The following is a 25773-nucleotide window of genomic DNA, read 5'->3' as shown; positions in this document are numbered from 1 at the left end:
ACGATGATGGGATTTAAGCGCTCACTCCGTGCCAGGCACTGCGCTAAGCACTGAGGCGGTACAAGTAAATACAAGCCCCTTACTTGCGTGGGGCTCACGGCCTTAATCCCTATTTGAGAAGCACGGGCTTAGGAGTCCGAGGTTGTGAGTTCCGCCACTTGTCCGCTGTGTGACCTTGGGGCAAGTCACTTCACATCTCTGGGCCCCAGTTACCTCATCTGGAAAATGGGGATTTAGACTGTGAGCCCCACGTGGCCTGATCATCCTGCATCTACCCCAGTGCTTAGAAGAGTGCTTGGCACTGAGTAAGCGCTTAACAAATGCCATAATAATAATTCTTATTTTACAGGTGAGGTAACTGAGGCCTAGAGAAGGAAAGTGACTTGCCCAGGGCCACACAGCAGACAAGTGGGGGAGCTGGGTTTAGAACCCACGACTTGACTCCCAAGTTTGGGCTGTATCCACTATCCCAGACAGCTACAGAGTGTCCAACATGGGGGCTGTCCCCCCCTCTACCCTCTCTCTTTCTGATTCTCGAGTACAAGTGTTCGGATTTTTTGGGCCCGGGCATCACCGGACAATTCACTGCGTAGAACAGTGGTGAAATGGGCTTTATCAGAATTCAGGGTGCAGGCACTGACTTTGAGGCTTGGCGTAGCCACGGCCATGTACTAAGAGCAGAGGAAGTGTGTGTGCGTCGGCGTGGAGAGCATCGCAAGAGGAGCTAACTCTGGGAGATTTTTCTTGAGTTCTCCTTCAATCAATCAATCAATCAATCGTATTTATTGAGCGCTTACTGTGTGCAGAGCACTGGACTAAGCGCTTGGGAAGTACAGGTTGGCAACTGAAAAACTTTGGCAATGTTCCCAGCCTGAGGGGTGAAGGCTTCGTGTTCGGCAGTGGGAATGTAGCACGGCCTAGCTGGAAGAACGCGAGACTGGCAGTCGGGACAATCCGGGTTTTGGTCCCAGCTCTGGCACGCACTTGCTGTGGGATTTGGGGCCAGACACTTCACCTCCCTTTACCTCAGTTTCCTCATCTGTGAAATTGGGAAGCAGCGTGGCGCAGTGGGAAGAGCCCGGGCTTGGGAATCTCAGGGGTCGTGGGTTCAAATCTCAGCTCCGCCAGTTGTCAGCTGTGTGACTTTGGGCAAGTAACTTAACTTCTCTGTGCCCCAGTTACCTCATCTGGAAAATGGGGATGAAGACTGTGAGCCCCCCTGTGGGACAAATTGATCACCTTGTAACCTCCCCAGTGCTTAGAACAGTACTTTGCACACAGTAAGTGCTTAATAAATGCCATTATTATCCTCCCCAGTGCTTAGAACAGTACTTTGCACATAGTAAGCACTTAATAAATGCCATTATTATCATTATTATTATTATTATCATAAAATATCCATTCTCCTTCTGAGATGGGACTGGACTGATCTGGTTATCATATATTTTGCCCGGGGTTTAGCACAGTGCTTGCCGTGGCATACACGGCTGCCAAGATGAGCCTACGGGAAAGAGCACGGGCACGGAGGGCAGAGAACTTGGCTCTATTTCCACCTCCGCCATTTCTCTGCTCTGTGACCTTGGGCAGGTGGTGGAGCCGGAATTAGAACCCAGGTCCTCCAACTCCCAAGTCCACGCTCTTTCCACTAGGCCACGTTGCTTGGGGATGAAACACTTCCAGGTCTCGGTGGGTCTTACGTGTGGTGACAGACATCACCTTCACATCATTCAGCAGTGTCCCCAATCAAAACACAGTGGGTAAGCCTTAAGGAAAGGGAACAGTTGGAGGCTTCTTTCCAAGATATTCCTGAATTATGCCTCCAGAAGTGTCAGGGAGCTGCCGGGACTAGAACCCGAGAGTCTCAGAAGCTCCGTAGGCTAGGGTGGACGCTGAGGAATTTGCCAACTTCCCACCACCGCTGACATTTTTATTCAAATAAATAGTAGTAGCACTGTGGTAGTAATGGTATTTATCGAAGGCACGAGTTATGGGAAGTTACGTAAGTGTGCCAGAAGGGCACCCATGCAAAAGCTTTTTATGGAAAACGGTAGAGTCCGTGTGTCTTCCGGCCTGTTACTCCCACCCTCGCTCCGAAGTCACCACGATGCCCATCCCGGGGCCCTGTGAACAGGGGTGCCGTTTCTGAGCTGCACGACTCAGCTTCGGCGTTTGAAACCCCAAAGGCCTGGCAGAAGGGTGCCTGGTGCCTTATAAATACCGGATCCGAGGCAGGCTGGCCCCAGGCCAGACTGGTGTAAAAGCAGATGCTGGCCACTGCGCTCCGGACTTTAGAGCGTAAGCTCGTTGTGGGCAGGGAATGTGTCTGTTTCCTGCTATTTTGTCCTCTTCCAAGCGCTCTGCACACAGTAAGGGCTCAATTAATCTGACTGACCGACTCTCCCCGCCAACCCTCTTCCCCAGCCCCACCTGCCTCCTGTGCAAGGGGAGCTAGGTAGGGGTCATAGCTCTCGTTCTTCCCCGAAACATCCCTCCCCCCCGTGCCCCGCTGCCGTATGTTCTCGTCCTTAAATACCTTAATGCTTGATGGGAGAACAGGATTTTCTGGCCTAGAGCACTTCAGCAAGCCCCAGCAACCCGATCAGGGGAAGCTGGGAGTGGAACTCACCTTGAAGTCCCAGAGGTTGAGGGTGGGGAAACCCCGGGCGATCGCTAACGGGAAGTGGCTTCCAGGTGGGGAGACCAGACACACCTTATCTTTTATCTGTATCGGTCCCAAACAGAACCTCGCTTGTCCAGCGGTTTCCTTCTTCCCTTCCTCCCAAGGTGGGAAGGGGCAACGGGAGCTGGAAAACAAAGAACCGTTGGCCTCTGCTAACTGGGCAAAAGAGGAGGAAGAGAGATTTTGTAGTTTAGAGGGGGCGGCAGAAGGGTTAATCCCTGAGGCGAAGGACTCGGAAGGTCCCCAGTTTTTCTCAACTCGACTGCCCTGAAGTCTCTTTCAGAAGGGCTCCTGTGGTACTCTGACCCTGTTGTCCCCGATTCGATTTCAGGACAGAAAATTTGTGGGCTAGGATATCCTTGTTCGGGCTGTCAATTCTTCCGTACAAGAGCCTGGTACCTTAATTCTGCCCTCATGTTGACTGGCACCATCCCTGTAGGCCCTGGCACCTTCAATCCCAGCCTGGCTGAACCGTGGCCGACGGGAAATGCATCAGTCCGTCACCAGGACTGGTGGAACCGAACGGTGTGGGAAAGTGAGTCCTCGCCAGACATTTCTGGAGCTTCTACCGAAGTCGAGTCAAAGGAGTCATAACCAGATCCTGCTTTACCATGTGGACAGAGAGCCCACGGCAGGCCGGGTCCTAAAATGCCCTCCCTGAGGACAGGAACTCTTTCCGCCGTTATCGTCTTTTCCGGGGAGGACCCAGTTGTCACCGGGGCATAATTTGGAAGTGAAGGGGTGATGGGGCTCAAGCGATTATATGGTTTTGCATTTTGAGTCTGTGACAGCTGACTGTGTGGCAGCGTTCTCATTAATTAATTCATTCATTCAATCGTATTTATTGAGCGCTTACTGTGTGCAGAGCCCTGTACTAAGCGCTTGGGAAGTCCAAGTAGGCAACGTATAGAGACGGGCCCTACCCAGCAGTGGGCTCACAGCCTAGAAGGGGGAGACAGACAACAAAACATTAATGCTGTCAGCCAAACCGGTGCCGGCCGGGGTTATCAATCACCGACCCCAGGAGTACCAGAGTTTCACCCTGGTACAAACTGAGCACCGACTGTCACCCTCCAGGGGCCACCTTACCTCCGTTGCGTTATTAGGCCCAGGGAATGAACTAAGAGGGAAGCGCCACTGAGGTGGAGGTGGAGGGGGACGCCGGGGAGCGAGGCTGAACATCAAACCCTGGTGTAGCTCTACGGCCCCATCATCATCATCATCATCACCAATCGTATTTATTGAGCGCTTACTATGTGCAGAGCACTGTACTAAGCACTTGGGAAGTACAAATTGGCAACATATAGAGACAGTCCCTACCCAACAGTGGGCTCACAGTCTAAAAGGGGGAGACAGAGAACAAAACCAAACATACTAACAAAATAAAATAAATGGGATAGATATGTACAAGTAAAATAAATAGAGTAATAAATATGTCCAAACATATATACATATATACAGGTGCTGTGGGGAAGGGAAGGAGGTAAGATGGGGGGATGGAGAGGGGGATGAGGGGGAGAGGAAGGAAGGGGCTCAGTGTGGGAAGGCCTCCTGGAGGAGGTGAGCTCTCAGCAGGGCCTTGAAGGGAGGAAGAGAGCTAGCTTGGCGGATGGGCAGAGGGAGGGCATTCCAGGCCCGGGGGATGACGTGGGCCAGGGGTCGACGGCGGGACAGGCGAGAACGAGGTACGGTGAGGAGATTAGCGGCGGAGGAGCGGAGGGTGCGGGCTGGGCTGGAGAAGGAGAGAAGGGAGGTGAGGTAGGAGGGGGCCAGGGGATGGACAGCCTTGAAGCCCCAAGGGTCCTGGAACTACCCTCCGTTTGTCCCCTCCGCTTCCGAGTCCGTTTACCCTAAGAGACGGAAGGAGTGATGGCACCGCAGCCCTGACGCACCCACTAGAGAAAGACGGCCACTTTTACTCTCCACAGAAACCCAAGCGGATATATGGTCCAATGTCGCCCCAAAACGGAACTGGGAACAGAACAGTCTTCTAGACTGTGAGCCCGTTGTTGGGTGGGGACCGTCTCTATATGTTGCCAATTTGTACTTCCCAAGCGCTTAGTCCAGTGCTCTGCACACAGTAAGCGCTCAATAAATACGATTGAATGAATGAACTGTCCCAGCAGATGGGGCCTCTGGTCTCCTTCTACCAAAGTCCCATCCTACTGTGCACTCACTCACCAACTCTCTCCAGGAGAAGATCAGCTTAGGTCACCCAATACAGAAACCAACTGATTTCATTCATTTTACCCCTTGGAGACCCCTGCTGAAAACAATTTTTTTTCAAATTATTGGTTAGTTTTCTTTCAGTAGTACTATTGTATCTACTAAGCACTTTACTAAGCACATTGTACTAAACACTGAGGGAAATACAAGATAGTGAGACCCGATAGTCCGTGGAGTCTTAACGATCTTTCAGTTTTTCTTTCAGTATTATTACTGTATTTACTAAGCACATTGTACTAAACACTGAGGGGAATACAAGATAGTAATACCCGATAGTCCGTGGAGTCTTAACGATCTTTCAGTTTTTCTTTCAGTATTACTATTGCATTTACTAAGCACATTGTAGTAAACACTGAGGGAAATACAAGATAGTAAGACCCGATAGTCCGTGGAGTCTTAACAATCTTTCAGTTTTTCTTTCAGTATTACTATTGTATCTACTAAGCACTTTACTAAGCACATTGTACTAAACACTGAGGGAAATACAAGATAATAAGACCCGATAGTCCTGGGAGTCTTAACGATCTTTCAGTTTTTCTTTCAGTATTACTATTGTATTTACTAAGCACATTGTACTAAACACTGAGGGAAATACAAGATAATAAGACCCGATAGTCCGTGGAGTCTTAACGATCTTTCAGTTTTTCTTTCAGTAGTACTATTATATTTACTAAGCACTTTACTAAGCACGTTGTACTAAACACTGAGGGAAATACAAGATAATAAGACCCAATAGTCCGTGGAGTGTTAACGATCTTTCAGTTTTTCTTTCAGTATTACTATTGTATTTACTAAGCACTTTACTAAGCACATTGTACTAAACACTGAGGGAAATACAAGATAATAAGACCCGATAGTCCTGGGAGTCTTAACGATCTTTCAGTTTTTCTTTCAGTATTACTATTGTATTTACTAAGCACATTGTACTAAACACTGAGGGAAATACAAGATAATAAGACCCGATAGTCCGTGGAGTCTTAACGATCTTTCAGTTTTTCTTTCAGTATTACTATTGTATTTACTAAGCACATTGTACTAAACACTGAGGGAAATACAAGATAATAAGACTCGATAGTCCGTGGAGTCTTAACGATCTTTCAGTTTTTCTTTCAGTATTACTATTGTATATACTAAGCATTTTACTAAGCACAATGTACTAAACACTGAGGGAAATACAAGATAATAAGACCCGATAGTCCATGGAGTCTTAACAATCTTTCGGTTCAGCTGAAGATTATTGTCTTTCTAATGATTATTGCCGCTAATGATGGCAATAATGATGGCTAAAGATGCCTTTTGTCTGGAAATCCCACAAGAGGGAAGCTTCAAGTAGGGAAAAATTTTCTAGCCTGGCTCACCGAATCGCTCCTTTTGGGTAGTAATAATAATAATAATGGCATTTATTAAGCACTTACTACATGCAAAGCACTGTTCTAAGCACTGTGGAGGGTGCAAGGTGATCAGGTTGTCCCATGTGGGGCTCACAGTCTTATTCCAGATGAGGTAACTGAGGCCCAGAGAAGTTAAGTGAATTGCCCAAAGTCACACAGCTGACAAGTGGCAGAGCCGGGATTTGAACCCTTGACCTCTGACTCCAAAGCCCTTGCTCTTTCCACTGAGCCACGCTAGTAGTAGTATTGATTAATTGATTGATATTAGGTGCTTAACTCAGATTCAAAATGTAAAACCATATAATCCCTTGAGCCCCATCACCCCTTTACTCTGCACTGGGAAAGTTGGACCAGGTGGGAATTACCATGTGGACAGAGAGCCAACGGCAGGCCAGGTCCTAAAATGCCCTCCCTGAGGACAGGAACTCTATCCGCCGTTATCCTCTTTTCCGGGGAGGACCCAGTTGTCACCGGGGCATAATTTGGAAGTAAAGGGGTGATGGGAATGATCAGAAGCCCACATATCTCCTGTGTACATATTTATTCTATTTTATTTTGTTAGTATGTTTGGTTTTGTTCTCTGTCTCCCCCTTTTAGACTGTGAGCCCACTTTTGGGTAGGGACTGTCTCTATATGTTGCCAACTTGTACTTCCCAAGCGCTTAGTACAGTGCTCTGCACACAGTAAGCGCTCAATAAATACGATTGATGATGATGATGATGGGACTCTTCTAGACTGTGAGCCCACTGTTGGGTAGGGACCGTCTCTATATGTTGCCAACTTGTACTTCCCAAGCGCTTAGTACAGTGCTGTGCACACAGTAAGCACTCAATAAATACGATTGAATGATTGAATGAATGAATTAGACATAGTCCCTACCCCTCCGGGGGGGCTCACTGGAATTTGGGGACATCAGACCCCCAGGAGGGATCCCTCCAAGGCCCCTGCCCTCATCCAAATTCAACTTTCGGCATCCGGAATGGAAATGGGTGCAGTTCTGGGCAGAGGCAGGGACAGCGAGAGAGGGGACTCGGCGTGTGATGGCAAACCTTACGTGGCAATAAAGCCCCTGACCCTGAGCGAAAAACCCAGCACAAACCTCATCTTTCCTTTCCCACCTCCTATTATGACCAGGCTTGGGCAATTGGCACAGCCACACCCTGGCTTCCTTCCTGCATGAAGTGCGCACAGCGGGGCCCTGGGGTTGGGCCGCCGTGACCCGATTTCCCACATCTGAGCGGCCCGGTGCAGGTTTCATGATCCCCTGACCTACACTGCAACCGGTCTACACCTCCGCACTCGCCCTAAAGACGCCAAGGTCTTGCAGGAGCCGTAACAACAACCGTAATGATGATTGCTATCATTATGGTCTTCGTTCAGCACTTACCGGGTGCCAGGCACTGCACCGAGCGCCCGGGTGGGTACCGGCAAATCAGGTTGGACAGAGGCCCTGTCCCACACAGGGCTCATGGTCTTCAGCCCCATTTTACAGATGAGGGAACAGAGAAGTGAAGTGACTTGTCCAGGATCACACGACAGGCAAGGGGCGAAGGCGAGATTAGAACCCAGGTCATCCTCTAAGTCATACTGCTTCTCACCAGAGAACCTGTTCAGCCAATGTCACGCTTAGCGGATGGATGTCTTTTCAGTCGGGTGATTCTTTAAGGAAGTTTGTTCCAGAGGGAGAATCGGGGACTCGGGGACCTGCTGAGGAACGGACACGTTCCTTGCCTTTAAGGAGCTTAGAGTGTTTTCAGGGAGATGAGGCAGGGACCCTTAAGACAGCCTTGACTTTCTCATAGATCAATCTCCATTTCAGATTCTCCCACCCGTATTTCAAACAGTTAATTCATTCAGTCGTATTTATTGAGCGCTTACTGTGTGCAGAGCACTGTACTAAGCGCTTGGGAAGTACAAGTTGGCAACAGTTGAGTTTTCTTTCTCAGGAACACTAGGACCCTAGAAAAATGCCTTCCACGAATCTTTTACTCTGCTTCCAGGTAGTAAATGAAGTTCAGTCCTCATTAGCTCCATTCCACTCTTGCGGAGCCATTCCGGCTTGCTTCTTTTTTTAACTGACTGAGCCCCTTCCTTCCTCTCCCCCTCGTCCCCCTCTCCATCCCCCCCATCTTACCTCCTTCCCTTCCCCACAGCACCTGTATATATGTATATATGTTTGGACATATTTATTACTCTATTTATTTATTTATTTATTTATTTATTTTACTTGTACCTATCTATTCTATTTATTTTATTTTGTTAGTATGTTTGGTTTTGTTCTCTGTCTCCCCCTTTTAGACTGTGAGCCCACTGTTGGGTAGGGACTGTCTCTATATGTTGCCAATTTGTACTTCCCAAGCGCTTAGTACAGTGCTCTGCACATGGTAAGCGCTCAATAAATACAATTGATGATGATGATGATGATATGTATATATGTTTGTACATATTTATTACTCTATTTTACTTGTACATATCTATTCTATTTATCTTATTTTGTTAGTATGTTTGGTTTTGTTCTCTGTCTCCCCCTTTTAGACTGTGAGCCCACTGTTGGGTAGGGACTGTCTCTATATGTTGCCAACTTGGACTTCCCAAGCGCTTAATACAGTGCTCTGCACACAGTAAGCGCTCCATAAATACGATTGATTGGTTGATTGATTAACTGATGCATTCGTTGGCGCAGAAATTGTCCCATTTCTGTAGCTGACATCCTATTCCTTGGCCCCCAGTTGTTGTTTTTAGTGGTATTTGTTAAGCACGTACTGAACTGAGCACTGGGGTAAGTACGAGAGGAGCTCGTGCCACATGGCTTTGATTGACTTTGTGACTGTGTGACTTTGGGCAAGTCACTTAACTTCTCTGTGCCTCAGTTACCTCATCTGGAAAATGGGGATGAAGACCGCGAGCCCCCCTTGGGACAGCCTGGTCACCGTGTAACCTCCCCAGTGCTTAGAACAGTGCTTTGCAGGTAGTAAGCGCTTAATAAATGCCATCATTATTATTATTGAGTGAATGGAATTCATTCAGTCGTATTTATTGAGCGCCTACTGTGTGCGGAGCACTGTACTAAGCGCTTGTGGTAAGAGTACAACCCATGTAGTGGGTTGAAGACTGTCTTGGGCACTTTGCCTCATTCTGGAGCCCCTCATTCCCGGTGCCCCACATCTCCTGGCAGTTTTCGCACGCAGCCGGGACCAGGGCTGTAATTCCGCCCCTTGCTTCCCGATCCGTCCAGTCTGGTCTTCAGCGCGGAGGGGCCTGGAGCCGGAAAACTGACACTGAAAGCTAAAAAGCCCCCCTGGAGTGAGTTCTCCTAGAGCCTAAAATAACAATAGCAGTAATAATGGTATTTGTTAAGCGCTTATTATGTGCCAAGCACTGTAGTAAACACTGGAGCAGATACCCGCCAATCAGAGAAGCAGCGAGAGCACGGGCCTAGGAGTCCGAAAGACCTGGGTTTTAAATCTGGCTCCACCTCTTGTCTGCTGTGTGGCCTTGGGAAAGTCACTTGACTTCTCTGTGCCTCCTCTGTAAAAAATGGGGATCGACTGTGAGCCCCATGAAGGACAGAGACTGCGTCTAATACAGTTTGCTTGTATCCACCCCAGCACTTAGAGAAGCCACGTGGCTCAGCAGAATGAGCCCCGGGCTTTGGAGTCGGAGGTCATGGGTTCGAATCCCGGCTCCACCAACTGTCAGCGGTGTGACTTTGTGTGACCGTGTGACTCGGTTCCCTCATCTGTCAAATGGGGATGAAGACTGTGAGCCCCCCCGTGGGACAACCTGATCACCTTGTAACCTCCCCAGCGCTTAGAACAGTGCTTTGCACATAGTAAGCTCTTAATAAATGCCATTATTATTATTATTATTACCTAGCGCATAGGAAGCACAAATTAATCATCATCAATCGTATTTATTGAGCGCTTACTATGTGCAGAGCGCTTGGGACGTACAAGTTGGCAACATATAGAGACAGTCCCTACCCAACAGTGGGCTCACAGTCTAAAGGTGGGCTCACAGTCACAAATTATTATTATTGTTGCTGTTATTATTATTATTATTATTATTATTCACAGTCCCTGTTTCAGGTTTCAGTCTAAAAATCTCTGTTTTACAAGAGTGCCCCCTCCTGGTTCAACTGGGAAAATGTCCCCAGGAATCTCTTTGGGGTGGGGGGTGACAAGACCTGCCAACAATTAAGTTTAACTCGGCTTTGAAGGGGAAAAAAGAAATCCGTCTGCACTAGTTTCGGGTCCCAGATGAAGACCCAGCGCAGCTTTCCGGTGAAAAGTATCTCCCTTTAATCTCCCAGTGCGGGTTTGTGAGAAGGTGACCCGTGACTCAAGAAACTGCTTTCCGGAGGGGAAATATTTACTGCTTCAAGTCGTTAGGAACTTTCTGACGGGGCCCGGCTCCGCCACACGTCTGCTGTGTGATCTTGGGCAAGTCACTTAACTTCTCTGAGCCTCAGTTACCTCATCCATAAAGGGAGGATTAAGACTGTGAGCCCCACATGGGACAACCTGATCACCTTGGATCTCCCCCCAGCGCTTAGAGCAGTGCTTGGCACATAGTAAGCGCTTAACAAATGCCATCATTATTATTATTATTATCTGTAAAAGGAGGATAAGACTGTGAGCCCCACGTGGGACAACCTGATCACCTTGGATCTCCCCCCAGCGCTTAGAACAGTGCTTGGCACATAGTAAGCGCTTAACAAATGCCATCATTATTATTATTATTATTATATGTAAAAGGAGGGTTAAGACTGTGAGCCTCATGTGGGACAACCTGATCACCTTGGATCTCCCCCCAGCGCTTAGAACAGTGCTTGGCACAGAGTAAGCGCTTAACAAATGCCATCATAATTATTATTATTATTATCTGTAAAAGGAGGATTAAGACTGTGAGCCCCACGTGGGACAACCTGATCACCTTGGATCTCCCCCCAGCTCCTAGAACAGTACTTGGCACATAGTGAGTGCTTAACAAATGCCATCATTCTTATTATTATTATCTGTAAAAGGAGGATTAAGACTGTGAGCCCCACGTGGGACAACCTGACCACCTTGGATCTCTCCCCAGTGCTTAGAACAGTGCTTGGCACATAGTAAGCGCTTAACAAATGCCATCATTCTTATTATTATTATCTGTAAAAGGAGGATTAAGACTGTGAGCCCCAAGTGGGACAACCTGATCACCTTGGATCTCTCCCCAGCGCTTAGAACAGTGCTTGGCACATAGTAAGCACTTAACAAATGCCATCATTATTATTATTATTATCATCTGTAAAAGGAGGATTAAGACTGTGAGCCCCACGTGGGACAACCTGATCACCTTGGATCTCCCCCCAGCGCTTAGAACAGTGCTTGGCACATAGTAAGTGCTTAACAAATGCCATCTTTATTATTATTATTATTATTATTATTATTATTATTGAGGAAAGCTCTTTAACAACAGGATAGTCATCTGTCTGAAATGGGCAAGTTGTGGTTCGGCTCGGAGGCACCTTCTAGACATTAAGCTCATTTTGGGCAGGGGACATGTCTGTTCATTCTGTTGTAGGCTTCCAAGCGCTTAGTACAGTGCTCTGCTCATAGGGAGCGCTCAGTATAAAGCATTGTTTGACTCCCCCGACTAGACTGCGAACCCGCTGTTGGGTAGGGACCATCTCTATATGTTGCCAACCTGTACTTCCCAAGCGCTTAGTACAGTGCTCTGCTCATAGTGAGCGCACAGTATAAAGCATTGTTTGACTCCCCCGACTAGACCGCGGACCCGCTGTTGGGTAAGGACCGTCTCTATATGTTGCCAACTTGTACTTCCCAAGCGCTTACTACAGTGCTCTGCACACAGTAAGCGCTCCATAAATACGATTGAATGAACGATTAAGGAAAGGAGCGAACTAGACGACTTTTCAAGATATCTTCCAATCCGTGGATTCTACGCCGTCCAGTCCTTTGTCGTCCGCTTCACTGCCGCTACTCCCACCTGTGCGTAGCCCAACAGACCGCCTGATTCCAAGATGATGTGATGCCACGTGTGAGTGGTGAGGGTGAGATCCGTGAGACAGGCCGCGTGGAGTGCGCCGTGCCCCCGGCCTTTTATTAAGAAAGATCCTGGGCCCTCCCAGCGCCTTTCACACCGAGGCTTTTTAGCGCGATTCTTTCCAGAGGAAATTTGAAAATTCCCATCAGAGGCGCTCCTCGTTCGCACGCTGTTTCCCAGAACGTCTTCCCAAGGCCTAGCTTTGTGACGGTGGTGGTCAGAGTGACTAGTTGGGATCGACCAGTGTGAATGAATCAGCAGTGTAGCCGAGTGGATAGAGCTCGGGCCTAGGAGTCCGAATCCCGGCTCCGCCACTTGTCTGCTCCGTGACCCTGGGCAAGTCAGTTCATTCATTCATTCAATCGTATTTATTGAGCGCTTACTGTGTGCAGAGCACTGGACTAAGCGCTTGGCAACGTATAGAGACGGTCCCTACCCACCAGTGGGCTCCCAGTCTAGAAGGGGGAGACAGAGAACAAAACATATTAACAAAATAAAATAATAACCTCTGTACCTCAGTTACCTCATCTGGAAAGTGGGGATTAAGACCGTGAGGCCTCTGTGCGACGTAGATTCTGTCCAACCCGATTTACTTGTATCCACTACGGTGCCTGGCACATAGTAAGGGCTTAACAAATCTTATTATTATTGTTATTGTTGTTATTCTTATGAATTCCATCATTCAGACCGAGCCTTTAGTAAGTGTCTGGTGAGGCAGCGATGCGGAACGTGAAACCGCAGCACGGCGTGACCCTGGATGTCCGGTGTTAGCCGGCAGCCCAAAAACTCAGGCCGATGAAGCGTGCAATAACTTTTCAGCTCTAAGGCATGAGGATTCTCAGGGTACGTTAGGACTTTGCTCTGAAATCCGTTGGCCTCATCCATCCTTTGGTCTGTCACTTTCTGAGACTTCTGTAATTCCACCTGGGAGGTCGGGCAGGAAATGTTCTCCCAGAAAACAACAGCAGCAGGGGGGAATAATCACCCTGAACCTGAGTCCCTGTGGACTCCAGCTGCAGGAATCGGTATTTCTCCCCCATCCCCTTGAAGATCAGTTCTAGACTGGGCTAAGGAGACTGAAATATGGCTCCCGGTCCTTTGTTTGTTTTTTATAGTATTTGTTAAGTGCTTAATATGTGCCAGGCACTGTACTAAGCACTGGGGTAGATTCATTCATTCATTCAATCGTATTTATTGGGCACTTACTGTGGGCAGAGCTCTGTATTAAGCGCTTGGGAAGTCCAAGTTGGCAACATATAGAGACGGTCCCTACCCAACAGTGGGCTCACAGGCTCACACTTTCTGGTCCGTTTGCCACACACACTCTCTCGCCGTCACTCACACTCTTATTATCTCCTGGATTGAATCTGGATGCCCTGCATGTTTCCGTGGAAAGAGCCCGGACCCGGAGGTCGGCAAACCTGGATTCGAATCCAGGCTCCCCCACGTGTCCGCTGTGCGGCCTTAGGGCTTTTCTTCTCTGGACGTCAGTTTCCTCAATCTGGAAAAAGGGGATTCAATACCTGTTCTCCCTCCTGCTTAGACAATGAGCCCTGCAGACTGTGTCTAATCTTTTTTTGTTGTTGTTTATGGTATTTGTTAGGCACTTTCTATGTGCCAGGCACTGTATTAAGTGCTGGGGGAGGTACAGCCTAAGCAGGTTGGACACAGTCCATGTCCATGTATTAAATCTCCTTTTTAATAATAATAATAGCAAGCTAGTCAAGCTAGACAAAGTCCACGTCCCACTTGGGGCTCACAGTCTTTATTCCCATTTTACAGAGGAGGTAACTGAGGCACCAGAGAAGTTAAGTAACTTACCCACGGTCACCCAGGGCCTTCCTGGTGGGTCTCTCCCCCCAAGTTAGGACAAGCAGCCTCCGCCCCCAAAGCTTCAAGGGGAAATGTTTCTCCTAGTTCTTTTCTGTAGGCGGTGTGACCCAGAATTCATGGAGTTGGCTTGGCTTGCAGGGCAAAGAGCCGTTGGCCAAGGTTCACCTCTTCAGGAAGTATCCTTTTGGGAAGGAAAAGCTGAGAGGGGATTTCTGGGGCTCCAGGATAATGATGATGATGGCATTTATTAAGCGCTTACTACTACTACTACTAATAATAATAATGTTGGCATTTGTTAAGTGCTTACTACTACTACTACTAATAATAATAATGTTGGCATTTGTTAAGCGCTTACTATGTGCAAAGCACTGTTCTAAGCGCTTGGGGGATTCAAAGTGATCAGGTTGTCCCAAGTGGGGCTCACAGTCTTAATCCCCATTTTACAGATGAGGTAACTGAGGCTCAGAGAAGTTAAGTGACTTGCCCAAGGTTACACAGCAGATATGTGGCGGAGCCGGGATTCGAACCCGTGACTTCTGACTCCAAAGCCCGTGCTCTTTCCACTGAGCCACGCTGCTTCTCTAACTACTAACTAGCTTCTTACTACCAGCGCTTAGAACCGTGCTTTGCACATAGTAAACGCTTAACAAATGCCATCACTAACTTAAACGTGCAAAGCACGGCTCTAAGCGCTGGGGAGGTTACAAGGTGATCGGGTTGTCCCCCCGGGGGGCTCACGGTCTTAATCCCCATTTCCCAGATGAGGGAACGGAGGCCCAGAGAAGTGAAGCGGCTTGCCCAAAGTCACACAGCTGACAATCGGTGGAGCCGGGCTTTGAACTCATAACCTCCGACTCCAAAGCCCGGGCTCTTTCCACTGAGCCACGCTGCTTCTCGCAGCCCTCGAGCAGAAGGCTGAGGCCTTCAACCCCGGGTGAGAGATCAGTTAGCACAAGCCCAGCAGGGTGGGGAGGGCATAGTAATATGGAAGGGGTTTTGTACAGCAGTAATTGAGTTGTCCCCTCTCAGGATCTCACCCGGAGAGTTTCCGATACTCTGCCAGTCTCGGCTACGGGAGGGAAAGTCAAGCAGAGGCCGTACCCATTCCATTCCTACCTTGGCCAGTGGCTAGCGAGGGGAAGGCCATCTGCTGCAAGTCAAAACTCACCTGTGCTGGGTAGCAGCGGGACAGGGGAGAGTCGAGGGCGGAAACTTGAGTTTACTGCATGGAAGAAGGCAATAGAAAAGCACTTTTACCAAGAAAACCCTACGGAGGCACTACTAGAATGACTGCAGACGGAGGTGGGGCGTTCTGGGAGAGCTGCGTCCATGGAGTCGCCGTGGGTCGGAGACGACTCGACAGCATAAGACTAGATAAAAGAGCTGCGCATCACACGGGATCACAACCCGGACTCTACTCCCGGCTCCGCCAAGGGCCGCCTGGGCAGCGTTAGCGCCAGTCACTCTGTGCCTCAGTGACTCCAGCTGGGATGATGGGGATAATTATGCCCTCCCTGCTCCAAGATGCCACCTGGGTGGCCCAGCAGGCTACCTGGTGCTGAAAAGTCGAGCCGGGTTAGGGTTAGGGTTAATGGCTTTACTTCCTTGGCCTGGGCAGAATCGGGGGCTACGGTCCCCAGTCAAGCTCCAGCAGCTTCCCGTGAGAGTGGGGCGCTCTCGTGGGTACATTCTGTTCTAGTCCCAGCCCGGTGGCGTTTCCGTGACGTCTTTAAATCGCACGGGTGACAATAACAGCTGGCACCGGTCCGGTTCTGAGAGCAGCAACCATCCCCATTCTGAAATACAAGAGGACTCGCGCCTCGGTGTGCCCGGAGCCACGTTCTATACAAACATCAGCACGCTTAGGACCTACGGGGCACAAAAGCGTTCCGCACGTGATTCTGCCAGGCGGGTGTGTATTTAGGGTACGCGTGACAGAAACCTGCACTGGGCGGGACGGTCACCAAGCTCCGACCGCCGTCCCACTCGTCCGTTCCGGCCGGCAGAACCCGTCGAGGCCTCTTTGGCCGGGGTGGCGGCGGTCGTGACGGGGCTGTGTCCGGGGACCCCAGGCCGTGGTGCGGCAGCAGCGGAAGGCGCGGTTAAGGTGCCGCTGCAAAGTCCCCCCTTAAGCGAAACCTAATGATGTCACACGGCCCGTACGAGAATCTGCTGAACTACACTTGTGGGGTGTGTCCCCTGACCACGTGTTTTTCTCTAGAGTCATCGCGTTCCCCCCCCTTGGGACCTTTTATTCATTCATTCATTCAATTGAGCACTTACTGTGTGCACAGCACTGTACTAAGCGCTTGGGAAGTCCAAGTTGGCAACATATAGAGACGGTCCCTACCCAACAGCGGGCTCACAGTCTAGAAGGGGGAGACAGACAACGAAAGAAAACACGTGGACAGGTGTCAAGCCGTCAGAATAAATGGAAATTCATTCAATCGTATTTATTGAGCGCTTGCTGTGTGCAGAGCACTGTACGAAGCGCTTGGGAAGTACAAGTTGGCAACATAGAGAGACGGTCCCTATCCAACAGCGGGCTCACAGTCTAGAAGGGGGAGACGGACAACAAAACATATTAACAAAATAGAATAAATATGTACAAATAAAATAAATAAAGTAATAAATACGTACAAACATATATACAGGTGCTGTGGGGAGGGGAAGGAGGTAAGGCAGGGGGGTTTGGAGGGGGAGGAGAGGGAGAGGAAGGAGGGGGAAACGACTTAACTTCCCAAGCGCTTTGTACAGTGCTCTGCAAAAAGTAAGCGCTCAGTAAATACAATTGAATGAACGAAATTAATCAGGTTGTCCCACATGGGGCTTAGTCTTCTTCCCCATTTTACAGGATCCCCACTTTACAAAATCCCCATTTTAGAGAAGCAGCGTGGCTTAGCGTTTTAAGAGCCCGGGTTTGGGAGTCAGAGGTCGTGGGTTCTAATCCCGGCTCCGCCACTTATCAGCCGTGTGACTTTGGGCAAGTCATTTCACTGGGCCTCAGTTCCCTCATCTGTAAAATGGGGATCAAGCTTGGGAGCCTCAAGTAAGTCATTTCACTAGGCCTCAGTTCCCTCATCTGTAAAATGGGGGGGGGGGGGGTGAAGCTTGGAAATATAAACCTTTTAAACAGGTTGGTGTCGACCCTGAGAGGCAGAAAGACCTGGGTTCTAATCCCGGCTCAGCTCCTTGTCTGCTGTGTGGTCTTGGACAGATCACTCAATTTCTCTGTGCCCGTTACCTCATCTATAAGACGGGGATTAAGGCCAGAAGCCCATAGTGGGACGTGGACCGTGTCCGGCCGGATTAACTTGTTATGTAGAGCTCAGTACGGTGCCGGGCACGTAGTACACGTTTAACAGATCAGGAACTTGGCACTGGAAGAAAAGTGGCAGAGAAGACCGTCATGCAGCCACCGAATGCTGGCGGCAGCCCCTCCCGGAGCCGGGCGTGGGTGGGGGCGAAGAGAACTGAGAGTTTTTCTTTTATTTCTGGGTGGGGGTGAGGGGCGAGGCAGGGGCTCTGTCCGTCTCCCTATCTCTCTCCTCTCATTTTGTCTGTCTACCTCCCCTTTCCTACCTTTCTGTCCTTCCTAATCTCAAGCCACCGGCCCCAGCCCCTTCCACGTCGTTCCCCAAAAAGTAAGGTCAACCAGACTCAGAAACTCATCTTTGCATATCGCGTGCGTCCACAGTCCATCCAGAGTGCCAATAAGCCCCTTTAGGTTTTCTATTTTGAAAAATCTCTTCCGCCTGCCCCCGGACCCTCATTTTCTCATCTCCCGTCCCCCTCTCCCTCCTGCACTTCCCACTGTCCACCCCCTACAAGTGTAGTCTGGAAAGAGAAAAGGCTCCGGTGTACGTGTTTCTCCATGTTCACGATACGGTGCACTCAGGGTGAGCTCTTTTAAGGAGCGGGATTCCTTGCTGTAGGATTGCGTGAAAGCTACTGCGCGACGAAACCTCTTTTTGAGCAGTTCAGCCGATCAGTCAATCGATGGTATTTATTGAGCACTTACTATAATAATAATAATGCTGGTATTTGTTAAGCGCTTATGAGCACTTACTATAATAATAATAATAATAATGCTGGTATTTGTTAAGCGCTTATGAGCACTTACTATAATAATAATAATAATGCTGGTATTTGTTAAGCGCTTACTATGTGCAAAGCACTGTTCTAAGCGCTGGGGGGAATACAAGGAGATGAGGTTGTCCCCTGTGGGGCTCACAGTCTTAATCCCCATTTTACAGATGAGGGAACTACTATGTGCGGAGCACTGTACTAAGCGCTTGGGAGAGTACACTGCAGCAGAATCAGTGGACACGTCCCCTGCCCATAGCGAGCTTTCACATTCAGATACGAAGTGTGAGTCCAGCGGAAATAGAGGAAGTGAAACACATTAACTCGTCTGAATTCACGGGTGGTTAATCATTCTAGCCCGGGCTATTATGTCGACTTCTAACGAGGCCACTAAGGAAGCATTTAGACCATTACCGAAGCACAGCGGGCCTCGCTTACTGTTTAGTGCCCCGCTGCAGCGAAGCTCCAGGAACAACTTAGAAGCAGCACATTATCGCCCAAGTACCACTTTATAGCGTCTCCCAGGAGCGGATGCATTAATGTGCCTCCCTGAATCCCCGCTTCACTCCCAGGAGTGAGTTCGGCCCTCGGGAAGATAAAGACCTCTGAATAATCCGGTTTTCTAGCCACTTCCAGGAGAGGAGGTGAGGCCCTTTTGAGCATCGCATTCACACTTCAGTGCACCAAATGGGGACCTAACGCAAGGCCTCTTCTGCCGGGGGTACATCCGAAAGGCAGCTGCTCTGTGGGTACGGTCCTGCTCGCTAGGTTGCCGGTGATTCATTTATTTAAGATTTATCTACCACTTCCGTATAGGTGGATCTTCAATTACTTCTTCCCGATGTTTCAACGACTCCCTGTTTTTATCCCTGTCCTTACTCCCTGCTTCTGCTGCAGTGTTTGTCAATCAGTTCGGCCAGTTTGTCTCCCCCATTAGATTGGCAGGAACCCGGCATATAGTAAGTGCTTAACAAATACCATAACAAAGAGCCGGAGTAGATTGTACTTCCCAAGCGCTCAGTCCAGTGCCCTGCACACAGTAAGCGCTCAATAAATACGATTGAATGAATGAATGCAAACCAATCAGGTTGGACCACAGTCCGTGCCCCTCACTGGACTCCCAGACTTAGTCTCCATTTTACCGAGGAGGTAACTGAGGCACAGAGAAGTTAAGTGACTTCTCCAAGGTCACCCAGCAGTCACGGGGCAGAGGCGGGATTAGAATCCAGGTTCTTCTGATTCCCAGGCCCTTGCTGTATCCACTAGGCCATGCTGCTTCTGGACACGTTCTGGACAGTTCAGAATTAAGTCAACAGGGACGGAGGAAACTCTCATGCTAGGGATGACTCGAGATCAGGAACGCCCGGCAGCCTCGTGAAGTGCAGAAGGCTCGACTTACCCCAAATGTTAAGTGGCCCCGGGACAATATCATTGCCTATCCTACATCTAGCTGGCTAAAGCATCTTGAGAGGAAGGCTACGAATGTTTGATTATCATCCTTTCGTCGTAGACTCCCCACCCTCGTAAAGACGTCCACCTCAGTGACAGTTCAGCCATGTCACCCAGGAAACAGCCCTGGGCTCTCCTAACGACCACCCCGCACCACGCTTCAGATCACTCAGAGTGACCCCTCCATCCGCCGTCTCCTCCCAGAGCCCGAGGACCGGGTGGGAAACAGGTCAAGCTAAATTAATTTGGAGACCGTTAAAGCCTCGCAGCGAAAGTGTGTTCTGAGCAGGGACACCGAATCACTGTGATTTGCCGAAAAAGGAGTCAAGTAATTAGCCATCTGGAGGCTTCAGGCTCTCCGTTCCCCGGCGGAAGCTGGAGGCAGGCGAAAAGCTGCCGCAGAGCTCCTGGTTCCTTCAATCCCCCGCGCCCCCAGCCAGCTGCGAGGAGACCGCGTGCCCAAAGCAAAGGGAAAATCAGTGTGAACGTAACTTAACCAGCAGGGATTAAGACTTCAGTTGACAAGCTCTTAGTACGGTGCCCTGCACGCAGTAAGTGCTCAGTATATGCGACTGAGTGAATAGCAGGATGGATGGCAGACCACTTACTTTAGACCGACTAACTATTTTTTATGGTATTTGTTAAGCACTTACTATGTTCCAGGCACTGTGCTAAATGCTGGGGTAGTTGCAAGCCAGTCGGGTTGGGTACAGTCCCCGTCCCACGTGGGGCTCACAGGCTAAGTAGGAAAGAAGTAGGATTTTACAGATGGGGGCAATCGAAGCACAAAGAAGCGAGTTGCCCAAGGTCCCACAGCAGACATATATATGTATATATGTTTGTACATATTTATTTCTCTATTTATTTTACTTGTACATATCTATTCTGTTTATTTGATTTTCTTGGTATGTTTGGTTTTGCTCTCTGCCTCCCCCTTTTAGACTGTGAGCCCACTGTTGGGTAGGGACCGTCTCTCTATGTTGCCAACTTGGACTTCCCAAGCGCTTAGTCCAGTGCTCTGCACACAGTAAGCGCTCAGTAAATACGATTGATGATGATGATGAAGACAAGAGTGGGGATTAGAACCCAGGTGCTCCGAGTCCTCGGCACGTCCTCTTTCCACTAGGCCATGCTGCTGCCACTGTCCCCCCGACCATAATCCTCCTGAGGCACAATCCAAATATACGTTGTGGATAGAAGGCGCTCGGAAAGCCCAGGCCATCCCGAATCTGTCCCAGGCCTCGGAGGCTCAGGAGAACCCAGCCGTGCCATCTTTTTGGTCCCGGTCGAGAGGAGATTTGTCCCCGCACGTTGGAGTGCCTCCAGGGCCATAGCCGAATGGGCCACACAAAGCTTGAGCCTCATCCAGACGAACCCCGCCAGGCCACCACGGAGCAGACCACTTGTGTAGGTCTCTCGGTCGAACCACGATCCCAACCCCGAGTTAAGCCGGGGCCAAAATACGTTTCTTTTAAACCCTGCAATCCAGCAAATTTTTGCTCTTCGAAACCACAGGCAACTCTCTGCCCGTGCCAGAATGGACTGCGGAAAGGGAGGGTGATCTGCACTAGAAGAATCCATAATAATAATAATGATTATGGTATTTGTTAAGCACTTGCTATGTGCCAGGCGCTGTGCTAAGCGCCGGGGTGGATACGTGCAAATCCGGTTGGACGCAGTCCCTGTTCCAAGTGGGGTTCACAGTCTCGATCCCCATTTTATTCATTCATTCAATCAATCAATCGTATTGAGCGCTTACTGTGTGCAGAGCTTGGGAAGTCCAAGTTGGCAACATCTAGAGACAGTCCCTACCCAACAGTGGGCTCACAGTCTAAAAGGGGGAGGCAGAGAACAAAACCAAACATGCTAACAGAATAAAATAAATAGAATAGATATGTACAGGCAAAATAAATAAATAAATAGAGTAATAAATATGTACAAACATATACATTCATTCAATCATATTTATTGAGCACTTACTGCGTGCAGAGCACTGTACCAAGCGCTTGGCAACATAAAGAGACGGCCCCTACCCAACAGCGGGCTCACAGCCTAGAAGATCCCTCATTTTATAGACGAGGGAACTGAGGCAGAGAGAAGTGAAGTGATTTGCTCGAGGTCGTAGAGCAGAGAAGCGGCAGAGCCGGGATTAGAACCCATAACCTTCTGACTCCGGGCCCGTGTTCCAATCCGCGCCATGCTGCTTCTCATCTTACCACTCTGCTCTCATGAGACAACAAGGTTGGCTCTAAAACTCTCAGCCACGCCTGAGGACCACCCCTTTCGGGCTAAACTCCTAGAGATTCTGCTGCGGTGGCCACTCTGATGCCGAATTGGGCAAGCGGTTTCCGACAACAAGTTTTCCCTCCTGGCTTCCCTCCCATCTGCTCCTGCTGCATTTCCCAAAGAGTCCTTCCCCCCACCTCTCCCACAAACTGGGAACGGATAGTTCCCAGGGTACTTTCCTGGTTCTCTTTTTCTTTTTATATCCACTCCTTAGCTAATCTCAGTGCTCCTTTGACTTCAGTAAGAGAAGGAGCACGATTTAGTGGAAAAAGTGCAGGACTGAGCGTCAAACCTAGGGTCTAATCCCGGGTCTGCCTCCTGGCCGCCACTTCACTTGTCTGCGACTCAGTTTCCGCGTATGTAAAATGGGGGTAAAACGCCCGTTCTCCTGAGACTGAGTCCCGTGTGGGACAGGAATAGTGTCTGATCTGCTTACCGTGGATCTACCCCAGTACTGAGCAGTATTGAGAAGCAGCGTGGCTCAGTGGAAAGAGCACGGGCTTTGGAGTCAGAGGTCATGGGTTCGAATCCCAGCTCTGCCACGTCTGCTGTGTGACCTTGGGCAAGTCACTTAACTTCTCTGAGCCTCAGTTACCTCATCTGTAAAATGGGGATTAAGACTGTGAGCCCCACATGGGACAACCTGATCACTTTGTATCCCCCCAAGCGCTTAGAACAGTGCTTTGCACATAGTAAGTGCTTAACAAATGCCAACATTATTATTATTATTATTATTATTATTATTATTACTGAGCATGGTGCTCGGCCCATAATATTCATTCATTCATTCATTCAATCATGTTTATTGAGCGCTTACTGTGTGCAGAGCAATGAATCGATCAATCGTATTTATTGAGCGCTTACTGTGTGCAGAGCACTGGACTAAGCGCTTGGAAGTACAAGTTGGCAACATATAGAGACGGTCCCTACCCAACAGTGGGCTCACAGTCTGGAAGTAATGAACGCTATTACTATTATCGTTTTAATTATTAATTATTATCATTCAGTACTGCATTAACTTCCAGATCCACCTCCTTATGCCAGTCTCTCCCCCGGAGCCCAATCTCACCTCCCTCACTATTTTAGGCAAATCTCTCTTAAGAAGACTCGAGCTAAGCCCGATAAAAATAAAACTTTCACCTCTGTCCTCTAGACTTTCCCTTTCTCTCCACCCTGACCTCCCAGTTAACCTCGTCCTCATCGTTAACGGCACTGATCGTGTCTAGCGGCTCTCTCCGGCGCTTAGTACAGTGCTTCTGCCACAGTAAGTGCCCGGTCAATACCGTGGATGATGATGAAGATTGAGTGCCTGTTGTGGGCGACACACTGTCCTAGGAGCTTGGAGAACACAGTCAAATGAAGGAGCTAAGGAGAAACAAACTGCCAAATATTGAGCGAGCCGAAGAAGCAGCGTGGCTCAGTGGAAAGAGCCCACGCTTGGGAGTCAGAGGTCGTGGGTTCTAATCCCGGCTCCGCCACTTGTCAGCTGTGTGACTTCGGGCAAGTCACTTCACCTCTCTGTGCCTCAGTTACCTCATCTGTAACATGGGGATTAAGACTGAGCCCCTGAGCCCACCGTTGGGTAGGGACTGTCTCTATATGTTGCCACCTTGTACTTCCCAAGCGCTTAGTACAGTGCTCTGCACACAGTAAGCGCTCAATAAATATGATTGATTGATTGATTGACAACCTGACTACCTTGTATCTACCCCAGCGCTTAGAACGGCGCTTGTCACATAGTAAGCGCTTAACAAATACCATTATTATTATTAAGAATAAGAAAATAGATGATAATGTAATAATAATGATGATGACATTTATTAAGTGCTTACCATGTGCACTGTTCTAAGCGCTGAGGAGGTTACAAGGTGATCAAGTTGTCCCACGGGGTGGGGGGTCACAGTCTTCATCCCCATTTTCCAGATGAGGGAACTGAGGCCCAGAGAAGTGAAGTGACTTGCCCAAAGTCACACAGCTGACAAAGGGCGGAGCCGGGGTTCGAACCCTTGACCCCTGATTCCAAAGCCCGGGCTCTTTCCACTGAGCCACGTTGATGAGGTGGCATGAACTAGAAGGTGGAGGATTAGATAGAGAGTACCTCTCAGAGGAAGCGACTTTAGACCCTGATGGGCGGGGAATAATAATAATAATAATAATAATGGCATTTATAAAGCGCTTACTATGTGCAAAGCACCGTTCTAAGCGCTGGGGAGGTTACAAGGTGATCAGGTTGCCCCACGGGGGGCTCACGATCTTCATCCCCATTTTACAGATGAGGTCACTGAGGCCCAGAGACGTCAAGTGACTTGCCCAAAGTCACACAGCTGACAAGTGGCGGAGCCAGGATTTGAACCCATGACCTACGACTCCAAAGCCCGGGCTCTTTTCCACTGAGCCACGCTGCTTCTCATGTGTCTGTTATATTGCCATGATCTACTCTCCCAAGCGCCGAGCACAGTGCTCTGCACATAATAAGTGCTCAGTCAATAGAGAAGCAGCGTGGCTCAGTGGAAAGAGCCTGGGCTTTGGAGTCCGAGGTCACGGGTTCAAATCCCGGCTCCGCCAGTTGTCAGCTGTGTGACTTTGGGCCAGTCACTTCACTTCTCTGTGCCTCAGTTACCTCATCTGTCAACGTGATCACCTTGGAACCTCCCCAGCGCTTAGAACAGTGCAATGCACATGGTAAGCGCTTAATAAATGCCATCATTATTATTATTATTACCATTGATTGACAGACTACTGCCGTCTAGGCATCTGCGGAGGCGTAGGAAGGGACTGAATTTCACTCCCCATCCCAGCACCTCTCCAAGGTTTTCCCGTGAGTCATCGTCACCGCCGGCCAGAAATGGTGCCTTGTGACTACGTGAGCCCAGCTGGGAGGATTGGCCCGGGGCCCACTGAGGCAATGCCTCCTCCTGGTCTCAATCCCCAATTCCGATAAGGATCGGGCAGACGCCCCCCATCCCACCCCGCCAGCTCCGGTGGGGCCTGCCGGAGCGGTTGATTCCCAGCCCTGGGGAGGAGGATGAGGAGGAAGAGGAGGAGGAGGAGGAGGAGGCAGGGGTGGGGGTGTTGAGTCACCACTTTTTCCCAGAAGTGCCGTTTCCCGGCACTCTCCCGGCGGGTTCTCCCGGAGCCACCCCGCTACCGGCTGGGACGGAGGCGGCTGCCGGGCTGGGCTCATTCCCACAGGGGCTGGGCAACATTAGGAAAGAGGAAACACTTCCGCCTGTCAATCAGCGATATTTATTGAGCGCTTTCCGGGGGCAGAAAGCGGGCAGAGCACTGTACTAAGCTCTTGGGAGAGCGCGCTTTATCCAGGCGGTCCAGCAGAGAAACGTCTCTCAGCTCTCCTTTCTGCTGGTGCTGCCCAGTATCAATCAATCAATCAATCATATTTATTGAGCGCTTACTGTGTGCCGAGCACTGTACTAAGCGCTTGGGAAGTCCAAGTTGGCAACATATAGAGACAGTCCCTACCCAACAGTGGGCTCACAGTCTGAAAATCACAGTCTCACTTCAGTTAGTGTCCCGGCAGAAAGAGCAGAGGCCCGACCAGGAGGCTGAAGAGCCGGGTTCAAATCCCAGCCCCACCACTCGCCTGTCTAAAAATCACAGTCTCACTTCAGTTAGTGTCCCGGCAGAAAGAGCAGAGGCCCGACCAGGAGGCAGAAGAGCTGGGTTCAAATCCCAGCCCCACCACTCGCCTGTTGGGCGACCGTGGAGTAGACACTTAACGTCCCTCTGCCTCAGTTTATGCATCTGTAAAACGGG

Source organism: Tachyglossus aculeatus, chromosome 9 (assembly GCF_015852505.1).
Source record: "Tachyglossus aculeatus isolate mTacAcu1 chromosome 9, mTacAcu1.pri, whole genome shotgun sequence".
NCBI classification, from domain to species: Eukaryota; Metazoa; Chordata; class Mammalia; order Monotremata; family Tachyglossidae; genus Tachyglossus; species Tachyglossus aculeatus.
This window is presented reverse-complemented; position numbering follows the sequence as displayed.